The sequence below is a fragment of the Platichthys flesus genome, chromosome 17 (genome assembly GCF_949316205.1).
Source record: "Platichthys flesus chromosome 17, fPlaFle2.1, whole genome shotgun sequence".
NCBI lineage: Eukaryota > Metazoa > Chordata > Actinopteri > Pleuronectiformes > Pleuronectidae > Platichthys > Platichthys flesus.
In genome coordinates, this window is record NC_084961.1 from 15,968,529 (window position 1) to 15,983,256 (window position 14,728).

A 14,728-nucleotide genomic window follows, 5' to 3' on the forward strand; every position below is an offset into this window, starting at 1 on the left:
TAGGCCCCTTGTGGAGCCTTTTTTGCATGCAGATACCATCAAACTGATATGATGGTGGAAGAAGAGAGCAGTGGGGGGGGGGTATAGTTGGGTATATTACCTGATGATGCTTCTGTCGCAGCTGGGTAGCAATCTGGTGGGTTGTGAGGAGATGTTCAGTAAGGTAGTGGAGAAGGAGTGATGACATCATAAAGATCATAGGAACAACATGACACATTATAGGACATATACCATCACTCAAGAGCAAAAATCTGCCTGTAAACCATTGATACACAACATGGGTCAAAAGTGACCCGATGGAGTTTTAAATGTAAATATCTTTGCAATAAATTTATTTCATCATTCAGAATTCCAGGAATTCCTCAACTAACTGGTTTTTGATCATCAGAAACTCTTATTTTTCATTTGTCCTTTTTTACTTTTTTAATAAAAATCATTTTTATATCACTACCCTTCTAAAGCACAACATGGGTCAAAAATGAACCTTATTCATTACACATGTTATTTCATGAATGGCTGTGCTTCTTTGCAATATCTTTTTAAATCTATTAATTTTATTTTTTAATATTACTTAAGTATTCATTTAAATATCTTGTTTTTTATTACCACAAATCTTTATATTCATTTTTTCGGTCTTAATTTTTGAACTAAAATAGTTTTTGTATTACTACATCAAGTTAACACACATGGGTAAAAAATGTTCCATGTATGCAAGTGTGAATTTGTCAATCAATCAATCAATCAATTTTTTTTTTGTATAGCCTCCAGCACCACAATCAGCCCACATGGCACAGAATCCGCCATACTGGATCCACCACCGCAAGCCCGGATGCGCGATCCAAAAACCGCAATCCATGGTGCGGCCACAGAGGCCCTGGATCTGCGGGTGATAAAGCAAAGGGATTCCGGGGAAGGGGACTAGGGATGGAGAAGAGGAAGCAGAAGCTGGAAAAAGAAGCTCTGTGTGTCATGTGTCATAAAATAGAACAAGTTAAGTTCTGTCGCAATAATTAGCTCGAACTATAAGCTTTATCAAAAAGGAAGGTTTTGAGCATTCTCTTAAATGAACAGATGGTGTCTGCCTCCCGAACTATAAGCGGTATATTATTCCACAGCAGAGGGGCTTGATGGCTAAAAGCTCTGGCTCCTGCTCTACTCTTAGAGACTTTAGGGACGACAAGTAGGCCTGAATTCTAAACTTACAATAAAAAACGAATGTGTCATTTCTTGATATATGACCCAGCCCTTGGAGTTGAGTTGACAAAGTTAAAGCCAAAGTTTGCAAATAGTACAGGGAGCTAGGCAATAAAACGATATCAGTCATTATCTTAATATAATTCTCATCAATAACTGAATAACTAAAGTCAGTCCCTTATATCTTTGACTTCTGACTTCACAGTAAAACTTTGTTATATGGCCTAAATGGCCACTAAATGGAAAATGGCGGGTTCCCTTTTTGCGTTTTTCACAATATCCCTTGAGACATTTTTTTATGACTGGTCACAATACACCTGTGTTCCGATTTTGGTGAAGATCGATCAAAGGGAAACCTAAGGGCCTGGTTCCAGGGTGCGCTGTTGAGACATTTTGCCACACCCATTTCAAATTACTCCTAAATACGTACACTTTCACCACTTTCTAATTTGCTGCAAAGTTTGGTAAGAAGTTCAGCATGTTAAAGCCCTCAAAAAGCCAATTCAGTTTCGTCACGATAATAATAATAATAAGAAGAAGAATCCTTGAAACTTCAGTAGAGACTCTCACCATTCAGTGCTCGGGCCCTAACTAACAGCTTGCAAGCAGTTGTCAGCTACATGGAATTGTAGCTTTTGAATTAAGACTTGTAATAAAAATTGAAAAGGATTGTTTGGATACCTTTTAACTGTTGTTAATTGTTACACTGTAAAATCCAATTAGTTATCATTACTTTAAAAAAGCATGCAAACCGGTTGCACTTAAAAAAACATGTAAAGAGAACTAGGTATTTTAAGTTGTACTAACTAGTGCTTCCTTATTAGAGTACACTTATACATGAGTTTAAGCAACTAAAACAATCAAGTAGAGTGTGCTTGATAACTTACTTTAGATGTACTCTCGACTTAGTAAAGACTACTCAGAATTTCTATTTTAATCTACTAAGTCATTGCATGTGAAATTTACTCTGTGTTTAGTCCATATAACACAATTATCTAAGTTGGACTAACTTAGCATTTCTAAGTTATATTTACTTGAACAGCAATCTGACTTACTTGCTAAAACCATGCAAACCGATTGCACTTAAAAAAACAAGTAAGTGTTACTTCAACAATCTAAGTGGCTCAAATATCTATACAGGAATGAAAAAAAGGTTCCAATCTCCTAAAATAATCAGAGTTACAATTAAATATAATAAATCAAGGTAATAACACAGTTGAATGTTCAAATATATCAATTGTTTTTAATTTTTCTTCCATTTATATCAACTTTTTTTCTTAAAGATTGCCTTGAAGGACATCCACAAACACAGCTCAATATCAATATCAAGATCAATAATACAGTAAACACAGCCTTAAAACTGTAACAACTAACAGTTCTTTCCCACCAATGGGAAATAACCCACAAGCTGACAAGTGCACTTTTGTATTCCTGAATAATGTTACTCAAAAATCACTAAATAAAAACTACATATATATAAAAAATTTAAAAAAAGTGCAAAGTGGCTTTACTCAATGAGCGCAAAAACCTGACAGGGTAATAACTGGCAATGGATCTCACATATATGTGAATGAATATACATACATGTACAGCCTCTATACTTGCTGATGAACCCATGGGCTGACAATTTGAGTGGAGTGTGTTAATTTAGTGAACAATAAAAAACAACTGAATCCACTCTACATTTGCATTCTAACTCAACAAGAGATTTTTAAGACTTTGTAATTTTGGTGGGAGTTTGTCCTCTCCCAAGCCAAGCATCACTCTTTGAATGAAGCAGAAAGTGTTTTTCATGGCTTTAGGGTAGTCTAAATGCAAAGCGTATGACATTCCAAACAAAAGTCAAAGTGCCTCAGGTAGGTTCTGGAGTTCATCCATTACAATACCTCCCTCAACAATGATGGCAGTAGACATTGGTTGAAGGTGGAGCTGATTTGGAAGGAGTTGCAGATCTTCAGGGAGAACAGTCAGCACCCCGACAGATACTTTTACCCAGGTCTCATCAGTGTCACAATCCTGTGATGAAACCAAACAAAAACATTACATTACAACAGGGAAATGTTGTTGGCAGTTGTTGTGTCCTGCCCGACACTGCCTTCCAGCCTTGTGCATTAAAGGAATACTTTCTCTATCATTTTCATAGTGAGACAACATGATCAATACCTTTTTTGTGTCTGTACATCCAGTAGCTGGCTTTCAGCTCTTAACATCACGGCTTAGCTCAGCGCAAACAATGGCAGTGGATAGAAGTCAGTGGCATACTCGGTAAAAGTGAACAAAATATTCACTGCCATGATTTGCGCTATGCTAAGTTGAAAACATTTAAGATTTTTTTGAGGCATTTCTGCTTTATTTGATAGTGACTGTGGAGTCAGCTCGCTCAATGGGTCAGAGAGGCAGACACTCTCTCTACATTTAAGTCCAGGCTTAAAACCTTCCTCTATGACAGAGCTTTTAATTAGGGCTGGTTCAGGTAGCCCTTAACAATTTTATAGCTATGCTGCTATAGGCTTAGACTGCTGGGGGACACATCTCCTACTGTGTCCTTACCACAGCGACCCCAGGTTTGAATCCGTCCTGGGCCATTTGCTGCATGTTATCCCCTCTCCCTCCCCCTGGATTTACTGTTTCGCTCCACTGCATTATTCAAAATAAAACAGAAACCACAAAAAATAATATGTACAAGGTCTTGTATTTAAATAACTCAGTTTTGGAGATGAAAGGTATTCCTCTCACTTCACAGGAGCTAGGCTGGTAATTTTACCCTTCTGGTAGACATCAAACTGTCAGTCAGCAAGCAGACCATGCCAATGTTTGTACTGAACTCATGGATATATTCAGTATTACGTTTTTTTTGTTTTTTTATCTCACTCTAATTGAGACACTGGTAAATACAAATCAAATTTCCCCATAACTGTGTGTGCTCCTTTAAGATGCTCCTATGAAAACTTACGAAGCAGGTGTTGTAGAAGTCACTGGGGTCATAACCAAGTAGAACAGGGAGGCCTCGGAGTACAACGGTGCGTACCGCTGTCACATCTGGTTTCTAGAAGTGGATGATGAACAAATTCAGCTATAGATAATGCAGCATTCAAAAGCTACAGTAAAACCTCCATGTTTTAGGCGACAGTGTTTTAACAACTGTCCTCTTTTGTCTGCGGAAAAGAGGCACTGCTTACAGTTCCAAAGCATCTGCAAGAAATATTTTCAAAGGAGATTATAAGTAAGAATAGTCTCTCAATTTAATCTAATTAAGGTGCAGCACTTTGTCAAAAACTGTTCTACTGCTGGTGGTTATAACTCCTTAAAGGAATAGTTCACCCAAAAATGAAAATACGGTCATCATCTACTCACCCCCTTGCTGATAAGATGTCAGGTGAAGGTTTTTTAGCCCTCTAAGCACTGCTGGAGCTCCACGGGGAAACAGCTTCCTGTATTTTTCCAAACAATGGATGTCTGCGGTAAGCACAAAAACCGAATAAAAGTACCCCCCAAAAAAGGTTTAAAACCCTCCAAACTTCTCATGAGCCATAATCCATATGTCCGGAACCCGCAACATGCAAAATTACAAAATGACTGCTCGTGCACGTGTGCCTAAAAGCTAACAGCATACAGACGGATTTAGCCTGTAAACATATATTAAATGGCAACTTTTGCACATAAATTTACATGACGCTGGTTCTGGACATATGGATTATGGCTCACGAGAAGTTTTTTGGATTTTTTAAGATGAAATGTCCCCCATAATATAAACTACTGGCATCTCACCTCCAGTGCACTGGGCCCACGTTGTCAAAGCAGCTCTTCAGTAGCTCTGAGCACTTGTTCTGAAAGAGAAAAATATTGTAGTTACAAGGAAGTTCCAGTGATGTCGTGGTTTGTAGATTACTGACACGTTCCTTAATATGTGCATGCTTAACACAGGTATTACAGGAACCTGTTTTTAATAATAAAGTACAAGTTCAGGCAAATCCAACCTTGGGCTATAGTTTCCTAATAATTTTGGTCAAAAAAATTATCAGATTTTTTTTTTTATTGCTCCTATTATGCAGTAGTTCTCTGTCCTCACATTGGCACAGCAGCTTAGAATGGGAGCGGATGGAAAAATATGAAAATGTAACATTTTAATTTTATTAGACCTCAAAGGTATTCATGTAATTAATCAATCTTAATTTATATAGCACATGTCTACACCCAATGTGCTGCACGTGATAGAAAGACACTGCAACAAAAACAAAAACCACAGGTGAGCAAGGGCACAAAAATTAAGATAGCATTAGGCAAAATCAACTAATAATGGAGGCACCTTGCTTAAAATTCAGGCTAAAATGATGTCTTAAGATTTCTTTTTAAATATCAGAGGTAGAGGTCATGATTTAAAAATTAGGGTTTAGGGCTAACGCTAGCTAGCGAACGCTAACGCTAGCGCTAGCGCTAGCTAGCGAACGCTAACAGTCGTAGCAGTAATTAAAACATATTAACAGAAACACTTGCTTGATAACTTACCTTATTATTTTTCAAAAGAATAAACAAGACGGCGCAAAAGTCGAGTCAGCAGGCTGCCCTCAGTGTCCCGGCCTGTGTGCTGGACTGGCGAGCGGGAGAGACTGAATGTTGCTACTGCGCATGCACACTTCTTCTTCTTCTTCTTTGAATGCGCAGTGGGAGTGAGACTGTGTTGGCTACTTATTGTTGCGAGTGAGCATAACTCTAAATAAAGTAATCTTCACTCTTAACACTAAGTATTTTGCGTTTTTCACCATGCAAGTAACTCTTACTTGATAAATACCAGTCATAAGTGCATATTGTTGATAACCTAGTAAAGTTAACTAATGAATGTATGTCAGGGCAGCTATTGGATTTTACAGTGTACGACAGAAAAGGTTGGCACACAAATCAGTTGCACTTACTGTAGTAAAATTTGAAATATAACTAGAAATAGATAAAATAAGCAAAATACATTGACTAGAGTAGCTTTCTTGTTTTGATGTCACAGACCAAAAAATGTCACATTTGAGCTGGAAAGAGTAAAACCAGACACACAGTAAATGACACAAACTCAGACTTAACAGCTTGCATTGCCACCAGCAAGACTTCCTTTAATAGTGATGGTCACAGTGAGGAGGGTGACATAGCCACCTTCACTTTGAGAAAATAAGCATGGTGGAACAAAGATGAAATTAAATAAAGCACTTGTTTTCAACCAAGAGCAACCACAAAAAAATACTTATTTTTTTTCTCCCCCAGGTAGGAAACATGACAGCACAACATGGTCAAACGGTTCAGGGGTAACCGTTCCCCCAACACAACACATTCACTGAATCTTTCCTGGTGGACGTTTGGGAAATCAACTGAACATGATGGGAGATATCAAAGTGGTGCCTCTCAATTAAAGGTCTGGAACAAATAAATGAACGAGTGAATAACACAATCGGTCCGACTGACCATCTGCTGCGTCATCAAGATTAGCCCAGCGCCATGTAAACCCAACACCACCCCGATAAGTCCCTATGACAACAAAACAAAATGACAGCACTCTTCTGCAAACCTTATGCTAGCTACATCGATCAAAGTATGGATGTAAACCGAACATCAACACTTGGCACTTAAGAACGGAATAGAAACAAACAATATAATATCTTAATGTACATTTTTGTAAACAGCTAAATGCCGAGACTAGGGCATGATAATAGACAATCGGTTTGGCTGGTGTCTGGCATACCAATACTGTGTCACTGTGAAATGTCATGCACCTTGTCCAAAGTAAGGTCTTCCCTTTTAAGTTTTGCGAAGATAAATGAGCTCAAAGCGATAGAACGTCTCGGAGGTGACACTTCAACTTTTGAATACTGAATTGAAATTTTGGGATTGTGAGAAATCAGGCGATTCACAGCCATAGAGAAAAAGGGACGATTTTGAAGTCTGATGCTTTTAGATCCCAGGTATGTGGTTTCTGCGTCTGAAAACGAGAAACTGAAAGGCACTGTAAGATCTGCAAATAATGGTAACGACTGGTTACCTTGACATCATTAAATCCAGTGGACAATATGGCGTAACGGGTTCTAATTTGGTCCAGAGGGAGAGGAAAGGTTTCGGCAGCAAACAGGTGAACGCTTGTGGCAGTGCCAGGTTCGAATCGAACAGCATTTTAATTTAATTTTCAGACAAAACGGAATCTGCTTCATCCACTTAATAATAATCCTGGAGAATCTACTAAATTCCAGCATTAAGGGCCAAAATTGTACTAGAATATCTGAAGAATATAGCAAACGTGTACCTGCTCAATATCACTATCTTCTAGGAAATGTACATCGGTGTAAGTGAACTGAAACGTTACAAAACAAACAATCACTGATTTGATAAGATGGCAATATCAAAACATGAATAGTTTTACATTCATGTATCTCACACCTGGCTTTACTTTACACATCTAAACACGTCTTCTGTCTTTATGTAAACAATCATGGAGGCCAATTGTTGTTTTCAAATAAAAAGGTCTGGGAGTGAGTTCAATATAGAAGTGAGTATGGCTGTGGGGGGGATTCAAACTGTACAGCAAAAGAAGACTGACATCACGTGATGCATGATGGCTCTTAAGTAAAAGTTTGGCCAACAAATTGCATGTTCCTTCCTCCCCCTTTAAACAGATAATGCCGTCTAATGGCTAAATCCCAAAACTCAATAGTAAAAACAAAAAGAATCTGATTGTACACAACCCCCTAAAAAATAATAGTTCTCACAATAGAACCAAAATCTAAGTACACATATATAGAGGGGCTGTGTGTAATGTGTTTGTCTGTGTGTGTGTGAATGTGTGTGTTTGTGAGGGGCTGGTAAACTGAAAAACAAAAAGCCAGAACTGAGAACGTCACTGAAATAAAGAAAGAGAAAAAGTTCTGTCTGACACAAAGTGTGGACGTCAGAGTCACTTTTTGAGGGGCTGGTAGACTGAGGCGTTGGGGTCCAGGGAGGAGGGACTATTGTCCATGAACTTGGAAGAGTAGTGCGGGGTGACGGGGCTGAGGTTGCTGCTGTCCGACGAGTAAGACAGGCTCGGCATCACCGCCATCACCTCGGCTATCTTCTGCTTCAGCCCTGCGATCTCCTGCTCCCTCTGGTGGTTCTGGCCTGGAGGACATGGAGGATGAAGAGACGTTAATTACACAGAGTACAGAGCGTGGGGGGGGACCTTTCAAACTGAATCCCTGAGAACTCAAATAGTATTTTAGCTCATGAAGATTTTTGAAACCAGAAATGCCCAAATTTGGAGGAGTGGCCGGTGAAGCCTGACTGAGAACTCGAGGACATTGCACGCTCACCTCCACCCTGATGTAAGGAACCACAGACGGATTCTGTAGCTTCTACAATGCTTATTTCACTTTATCCCCACAGTCCCCACTTACCTTCTGCTATCTCCAGCTGCCTCCCAGTGCAGAGAAGAGGTCCAGTTTGATCCTGGTCTCAGCACTGAAGCTGTTCTCCAGGTGCTGGGTCTTGTCCTGCATGGCTGACAGTGCTGATATCAACACCTCTGTGTCCTTTTAATTCTCTTTGTACTTCCTCAGCTCCTGTGTGGTAAGAGTAATAGGATATTAGATCAATGTGTGGTCACACTACAAAACACATTATTTCTTGTGGATATTATACTTTTAGTGTTGATATGGCACAGAGGGTCTCATGATTTATTTACACAAATAGCTGTAAATAAAAAAAAAACTGAAACAGCATCAAATTTTATTCAAAGGATCATGTGCTCTTAGAAACTGAAGTGCTCTCAGATAGCTAGAGGTAAATATAGCTAATTACATTAGAGCATTTGGAGCTGCTCTAAACCTGCCTGTTTGCTTGGCCTGTGGTGATACTAGGTTGCAGCTCTTTCTGAAACCATTAAAGTAACCTTCAATTAATTGAGCTACAGCAAATGAAGGTGACAACATCAACTTCATTATGAGTCCCAGCAAACTGCTACAGAGCGCTGATCACCTGTTTATTAGATTATTTTTTCATCATTGAACTTACTGCATGTCTATATGGCGCCAAATTTGATACTGCAATTCCTTGGGCCCTTAAAAATACATACATGCCATGTGTAAAGCCAATAACTTGAAGGATTCCAGAGACGTGCAATCCACATATGGACAGACATTGATTTTTGGAATTAGTACAAAGAAGATATATTTTTCAATGATGTGACTGACCAAGTAAGTGCACATTTACAAACATAAACTATTATGTTAATGAAAAATAGTCAGTCTTACCTGACACTTGCCCTCCAGGTCCCTAATCTGCTCCTCCTTAAGTTTCATGTCCAAGCTGAGCTCCTCCATCTTCTTCTCTTCCTCTCCTCGGCCAGCTGTTTCTCAGCCAGGGCCCGAGCCTCCTGCTCAGACTTGAGCCTCTTCTCCAGCTGGGAGATGGTCTGCTTATCTTTCTGCTTGGCCTGGACGGCGCTGTGGAGTCTGAGGAGTGAGGAGGAAATGGTCAAGCAGGTTGGATCATAAGGGTATGAGATTGAGAATTGAATATTTTGAGTATTCATGCATTAGACTAGACTTTAAAAGCCTCCTCTAGCACCATCGGATGGTCAAAGTAGTCACTTATAATAAGAAATATATATCAAATGTTGCCATGATAGTCACCTATCTGGTACAATATCTAATTTTAATTTAAGAGTGAAATATCTGGTATTTACTATTCAATACTTAGACTGTGGCAGCCCGCCATTGTCAACATTTTCCAACACAGTTTCATAATATTTTGTATACACTTATAACATATAATGTGTAAAATTTTGTTTGCCACCATTGCTGTTGTGCAACGTATGACTCAGCCAATGAAACATAAAATTATAAATCATATTCTGTGACAAAATAAGCTCCTGAGACATAATCAGGGTCATCTCTGCTTAGAAACATAACACAACTAAAAAGATTTCTAAACTGTGGAACTCTGGAGTTGGAAAGACCTATGCATTCACTAGAGGTTGTAATGGAAACAACCAGTGGCGATTTTAGCCTGAAATATTTGGTAGGGCAATTTTGTCAGTGCTCAGCACGACACAGAGATGTTGCCTATAATACAGCATCAGAGTAAAATTATTGCAACAAAGTAAAAAGATTAGTCAGACACACAGCTCAAATAACTTTCATAATTTATTAAACAAAACTTTGTAAAAAAGAGGATGTCCTTCAGCACCGAAAACATACATGTGCCAGGTTAACTGCTTAACAGACTTTTACATGATCAAAATAAAAGATTCTTACTTCAAAGTTCATCGGATTATAATCATTTCAGTTTAGGAAATAGATGGTGGGTAAGATTATTGATTTAAAAAACTCAATGTAGCAGACAAGTTTAGTTTTCACTGTAACACGTTACAACACATCACAACAATACTCTGAATAAAGAGCTTTAGGAGATGTAATGCTACTTTAAACAGCTGCTCTTAAAATGCAGATGTGACTTTAAATATTACGTTTGCGTTGATCACAGTAAATCTGTTTCTGCAGAATAATAATCTGAGTAACGTAGTCAAGTAATTGGCCAGGTACAGAGACACTGATACCTGCTCATCACTACTAACACATACATACAATACTAAACTTGACTTACCACAGAAAAGGGAGCACAGACGTCTGTAGCTTCTCTGTCAGGAGAACAAGCCGAACATCAAACCATATTATTCATCCGATATGTGAGTGAAACCTCTCCACAGACTCAGGTCGTGTTCACTGACAGGGGATAGCCTGTTAGCCTGTTACCTCCGGCAAAGCCGAGCAGGCAACATGGTGGGAGCTGGCGTTGCGTTTCGCATTATTCGAGTCAAGTTGCGAGGCAGATTTCGTGGGGCACATCTGAAAGTGCCCATCTCCTAATGTTAACTTCGGCCTGTGTGGTCATTGGTGTTTCCATGGCAACAGTCTTACGCGTAGGCCGTTGCCCCCGGAGCAGAGATGGACGGCAAGAGAGAAGCATTTCACAGAGCAAGCACACAGACAGAAACACACACAAATCAAGTGACTCCAAAACAAGACTATAATTTTTGTGGGTCAAGTTTATTCACACACACATTCTCGCTGCTTTGCATATAACATAAAATAAAATATATTTTGCCACAAAGTACAGATGTATTGAGCTTTCTGCACAAAAGTGCCATCTGGATCTGGTGGGGCAGTGCCCCACGTGCCCCTAATGTAGAAACGCCACTGTGAACAAGCAACTATTTTACAAGCAAGTATCTCTCTTTAAAATAACAGATATTATGAACATTTTTAACTGTGAGGCGAAGATTATTAAGGTTTTGGAGTATCACAAAATGTTCGATCACACAGACTGAAGAAATACTGTGAAATATCTACAGTATTTCTACCAATTATAGAATATTGGTCAGAATTAAAATGATTTTTATAAGGTTTTTGTTTTTTTGTCTTTTTATTTTTCAACAGCTCTGCAGTTGATGTAGTTAATAAAGACAGAGATCTAAACAGTCACAGGTCAAAAGAGCATGGATTGGAAGGCTCTTGAGGTTCATCTTGGAAAAGTCACCAATTATTATTCCACTGCCTTCGGGCACATCTGGTTGTCAGTGGTCTTCGTCTTCAGGGTGTTGGTCTACGTGGTGGCCGCTGAGCGTGTCTGGGCCAACGACCAGGGACACTGACTGCAACACCCGCCAGCCGGGTTGCACCAACATCTGCTATGACTACTTCTTCCCCATCTCTCACATCCGCCTGTGGGCTCTCCAGCTCACAGGCCCCTCATTCATGGTGGTGCTGCACGTGGCCTATCGAGAAGAGCAGGAGCATCAGTACCAGGCCAAGAGTGCACATGCAGCTGTACGACAACACGGGCCAAGAGCACGGCGGCCTCTGGTGGACCTATCTGATAAGCCTGTTTATCAAAACCACCTTTGAGGTCTTGTTCCTGTACGTGCTCCACTACATCTACGCCAGCTTCAAGCTGCCCAGGAAGGTCCAGTGTGATGTCAGTCCCTGTCCGAATCTGGTTGACTGCTACATCTCCCGGCCCACAGAGAAGACCGTTTTCACCTACTTCATGGTGGGAGCGTCTGTTGCGTGTGTGGTGCTTAACATCTGTGAGATTTTATATCTGATTGCGTTCCGGATGGTGACTCTCAAACAGCGAGGCATGGCCCGCACTCCATCAAGAAAGATCCAGTCTGGGCTGAGCTGTGATGGCTGCTAATCCTCTCTACTATTCTACCTGGAGAGCCGGTAGAAAAACAAAATGTCTAAAAATGCCTCAGTTTGAAAAAATATTGAAATTTCTTCACAATTAAAAGATAGGTTGGCTTTTTTTCACGTCTGACTGACTACAATACTCACATGTCTTCGAGCACATAGTTGTTCCTCCTGTCCACATTGGGTGTGTAGAGGTCCCGCCCTGTGAGATTCAAAGGACTGAGGATTTCTACTTGGTTCACCCAACTCAGAAACAGAAACCTCTTTTGAAAGTATTTTTTTCCCAGGTGGATCTTGTCACACATTGTCTTTACATTAGGAGGTGTTCTCTACTTGGACATCATGGACGAGAGTAATAATTTCAGTATATTATTTTAAGGAACATTTGGGCACGTGTGCATTCTGTGAAAATATCGCTTAAGGTTATTTAAATGTTACATATAATTTCTATTTGAATGTATCTATGTTGTAACAATATTTTAGTCTTTCAGAATGTGACTGTGAAATAAAAGTTATTGATCATTCAAATAAAGGGAGACTCTCATGTATTTGTAACCATTGTTAATATATCCTTGACCGAAACTGAAACTATTTGTTTTTGTATTCGCTGGCTATAATGTCAAACTACTGATAATAATGTTTTTTCTCCCTACCTGTAATAAATCACAGTAAACGCTCGTTATTGAGAAAGAAGATCCGCTCTCTCCTCTTGTAAAGGCGCCAATTCTCCACCTGGTGGCGATAAAGGTCTACTACATAATCATGTTTTGAAGGTTCCAGGAAACATGATCTATTCAATTATCCCAATCACATGGTTGAGTTCTTTAATGATTGCTCACTAATCTATGTTGAATAACCACAATAGGAATTAACTATAGATCCTGTGATTAGTAACTTTATAATATGTTAGGTGAGATTGGAATAGTTGGGTACCTCTGAATACACATTATAGCTTAATGTAAATGTTTCCAAAGGTAATGTTTCAGTAAATATGGACATAGTGCAAAAGGTATGATCAGTGTGAAAGATGTTTTAAAAACACATGTCATGTTTCTCCAGGCTTTGATCCAGGTGTTACACAATAAACGTCACTTTTCAACTATTACAACTCCTACTACTACTACTAATCATAATAATAATTATAATAATAATAATTACAACAAACACCTTTATATGTAAATTATTTTCAGTGATTCCAGTATTCCATTTTTTTCTATCACCAAAAAACCCAGCACTTACATCTGCATCAAAGTTTTTCGAAATTTAATCAACGATTGGTGATGCAACTTTTCAAAATAAAAGCATTACACGCTCAACCCGGTAAAAGATGAATATTAACCACTGGAGCTGTTTTAAGAAAAACTTCATACAGTGAGATTTAAAACGGTTGTTATTGACTATTGATTCCCAAACTTTAGTAACTCTTGGATGTAAGTGTTCAAACAAATATAGTCTCATACAGTACTCACTTAGTGCAATATATCTAACGCTCGTATAAAAACGACATGTCCTGATTTGTTGAGGATGTGTTATTGTTCTTTATTTATCTTTCTGATAAATCGACATTGCCACAAGACAGGCTGATGGCTGGTTGGTTAGCAGGGATGATGGAGCGTTGGTGGGGGGATGCTGGTTACTCCAACCTCAATAGAACAAAAAATATCAAAGTAATGTTTCGTGGTACATAGTAGCATATTCATTATTTTCAATATATTTAAATAAAATACATCCATACAACTTAGTTTGATCTATGCATTAAATGTGGTGTTCTTTTTACTACTACTTTACTTCTACTTCTTGCAGCGCCTGAGCTATATGTTGAGATTTCACATTCAAGTAAGTATGCACACTATATACTATACAGTATGTTCTTAACGTTTCACACCAAACTGAAACGTTAGGATCTAATATAAACTCTGCTCCATTGTAATTATTAACAACTGCCTAATACTTTTCAATTCTGAAATATTAAAATTGCTCGTCCCATACCTGTCCAGGAGCATCAGTTGTTGTGAAGAGTGTCAGGACTCCCGTGATGACAATGCCTCATACACTGATTCTGATTGGCCAACCCCTGACCCTAACTCTGAAGGTTCTCATTCCTAAACACCAATTTATAGCTCTGGCGTCAATAAGGATTACTAGCCAATCAGAGGGAGAGTAGGGCGTGTCATCCCACACGCTCCCATCTATTGCAATACTCTTTGATAATTTATTTAATGTTAACAATGTTTCTCCTAGACCTTATCAGATTGCATTGTGAAACAGCTTGGTCACCTAATTTTAGTGTAAATAAGAGGGTGGATTCTGACTTATGACAGGATGTATTTAGC

At 39.0% G+C, this 14,728-nt stretch overlaps 1 long non-coding RNA gene and 1 pseudogene across 1 annotated transcript; one reads left to right on the forward strand and one right to left on the reverse strand.

The window, feature by feature from the left end:
- Positions 1–2,426: 2,426 nt before the first annotated feature.
- Positions 2,427–5,934, reverse strand: LOC133972998 (uncharacterized). The gene is made up of 4 exons (XR_009924499.1): positions 4,963–5,934; positions 4,549–4,625; positions 4,148–4,240; positions 2,427–3,210 (listed from the first exon to the last, which is right to left on the reverse strand). It is a non-coding gene; the product is annotated as an uncharacterized LOC133972998 (long non-coding RNA).
- A 5,764-nt stretch (positions 5,935–11,698) lies between these two features.
- Positions 11,699–12,399, forward strand: LOC133972749 (gap junction beta-3 protein-like; annotated as a pseudogene).
- The last annotated feature ends 2,329 nt before the right edge of the window (positions 12,400–14,728 follow it).